Source organism: Muscardinus avellanarius (assembly GCF_963383645.1).
Source record: "Muscardinus avellanarius genome assembly, chromosome: X".
Taxonomy (NCBI): Eukaryota; Metazoa; Chordata; class Mammalia; order Rodentia; family Gliridae; genus Muscardinus; species Muscardinus avellanarius.
In genome coordinates, this window is record NC_137792.1 from 65,473,069 (window position 1) to 65,475,960 (window position 2,892).

The 2,892-nt window shown below is 39.4% G+C and overlaps 1 pseudogene across 1 annotated transcript; it reads right to left on the reverse strand.

The window, feature by feature from the left end:
• Positions 1–1,875: 1,875 nt before the first annotated feature.
• On the reverse strand, positions 1,876–2,501 carry LOC308278931 (large ribosomal subunit protein eL15-like; annotated as a pseudogene). Its single transcript has one exon. The product of its transcript is annotated as a large ribosomal subunit protein eL15-like (transcript).
• Between the last annotated feature and the right edge of the window lie 391 nt (positions 2,502–2,892).

Consider the following 2,892-nt stretch of genomic DNA (forward strand, 5'->3'; position numbering starts at 1 on the left):
AGATAAATTAAAAAGAATTTTTTTAATTGCCCAAAACGGAGAAACAATGATTTCCACTAAAATGAACAGCTCATCAAAGAAAAAAATACTACCTAGAACAGAAGTAACAATACAAATGTTAGAAATTAAAAATCATCTTTCTCACCGGGTGTGGTGGCACACATTTGTAATCCCAGCACTTGAGAAGCTGAGACAGGAGGATTGCACAGGTTCAAAATCACAGCAGAAATCAATGAATTAGAAAACAAAATAAAAACCAACAAAACAAAAATGGTTCATTGAAAAAAAACAAACAAGACAGATAAACCATTATACCTAATCCAAAGAAAGAATAAACCCAAATTACTAAAATAAGTGATTAAAAATTATATTACCACAGACAGCATAGAAATCTCGAGGATTATCAGAAACTACTTTGAAAAAAAATACTCCAACAAAGTGGAAACCTAGAGGAAATTAACAAATTTCTAGACACAACTTTCTTAAACTGAATCAAGAAGATATAGAAAATTTAAACTAACCAATAGCAATCATGAAAATTGAAACAACAATGAGACTAAGGTGAAAGAAAAGCCCAAGTCCAGAGGCTTACTTGTCAAATTTTATAAAGCCTTTAGAGAAGATCGAATCCCAATAGTTCTCAATCTATTCTATAATGTAGAAAGAGACAGAAATCTCCCAAATACATGCTATGAAGCAAAAACTAGTTAGACAGCTCAAGAAAACTACAAACCAATTATCACTGAGGAACTTAGATGCAAAACTTCTAAGGAAAATACTAGCAACATGCATTTGAAACCACATCAAGAAAATTATTCACTATGACCAAATTATGTCCATCGCAGGAATAAGGCTGGTTCAACTTATGAAAAACAATTCATGTAATTCACCACAAAACTACGAACAAAATTCACATGATCATTTCAATAGACACTGAAGAGCACTTTGGTTTGAAAACAGTGTGGAGGATCCTGAGAAGAGTGGGAATGATCCTACTCTATGACCCAGCTATACCACTCCTGGGTTTTTAAGCAAAAGAACAGAAACCAAACTACCAGACTAATGCATGCAAATCTATGTTTATAGTTGCACAATTCATAATTGCCAAAATATTGGACCAGCCCAAGTCCATCAAATAAATAAATTTATATTGAATGAATATACTATTTTTTCTTTATCCTTTCATAGGCTGAGGTACATTTGGGTTACATTTCATTTTGAATATGTACTATGGGTTTTGACCTCAAAGTAGATATTAGGAAGGGTTCCAGTCTCTTTTGTTTTGGTGGTGGTGGTGGTATTGGAGTTCCTAGAAACCCTTCTGCCTGTGGGCTACACTCCCAGACCTATTTTATATTTTTATTTGGAAACAGGGTCTTTTAAGCCAGTGAGTCTGGCTTTGAACCTGCTTGATCCTCCTGTCTCTGCCTCCCAAGTGCAGGGATTACAGGCATGTGCCACCACGCCCAGCTTGGTTCCAGTCTTCTTATTTTCTTTCACATACAGGCCACGAGGAGAGTGGCTTTGCTCTGCCATGTGTTCCCCACTCATGATGTGCTGCCTTACTATTAACCCAAAAGCAATGAAGCCAAGCAACTATGGACTTAATCCTCTAAAACAAAAGGGTAAGCCAAAATAAACATTTTCCTATTATAAATTCATTATTACATGTATTTTGTTATAGTAGCAGAAAACTAACATGTTTATGCTACATAAATATTATATACAGGTTTTTATGTAAACAGTATCTTCTTATTTCTCCTGTCTATATAGTTAGGAGTCAAATTTCTGACTCAAATGTTAATATTGTGATTAGTCTTTTTTTTACTGTCCTAAATTGTTTATTAGGTATGAATTTTACAAACATTACTTATATTAGTGGTAACGGTGGAGCTGGAAACTATTACGCCTTCTCCAGGCTGTGCGGCGGGAACCACCGATAGTGTGGTGGAACTTGTGACCCTTTCCAAGGCCACGACTCTTGCGGCCTGCAGATGTCAGCCCGCACATCTCCCTGTGCTTGTGGACTGGCTTAGTGATCCACTGGGTGTCAGAATTTGTTCTGACAGCTTTATGGAATGGGTCAATGAGGATAATCTCAAAGAATTTGTATGTGGAATCTTCACCAACCCAGTGAGAATTCAGGACTCTCAGAGCCCCAGAGTGGCATCCAGCTCTCTCCTCGGCCACAGACTGAAGGCTTCGTGCAAACTTTAGCTGGTTAACACTGCGATGGACAGGCTTGCCATACATTGCACGCTTAGGAATGGGGCTCTTGCGGCCACCACGGCGCACCCGAATCCTGTATATGACATAGCCTTGTTTGGCTTTGTACCCCAGCCTGCGTGCTTTATCCAGCCAGGTGGGGTGGGGAGGCCGGTGCAGCCCCAAGAACTGGCCATGCAGCCCCAAGAACTGGCCATGCCGACTCGCAGCAGAAAGCGCATCACATCCCACTGCTTCTTCCTCCATAGCTCCTGAATGTAGTTGTACGTGCCCATCTTGGCTTACCTGATGGCTGCTGCCAGACAGAAAGTATTTCTTGTGATTAGTCTTTTTAGAAAATATCAAATTTCTTTCCAATGTGGCAATGCAAGTAACATATAAGAGTTCAAATTTTCATACATCCTTTTTTTTTCTTTTTTTTTTCAAAATGGCAACTGAGGGACACAGCACTTCTCAGTAGCTGAAACAAATAAAGTTCAACTACTTAGAAAGCAGTGTCTTAATCAGCAAAATATATACATACCAGGAACCAAAACAGATCCAGGTACCTCGGCGGAACCCTGAACTCAAAGAACAAAGATCAGAGAGCAGACCTGCTGCAGATACAATTGGGATGCCTGGCGGCGAGCTCCCTGCACGGCTGCCTGCCAGCCCAAACTGCACTCC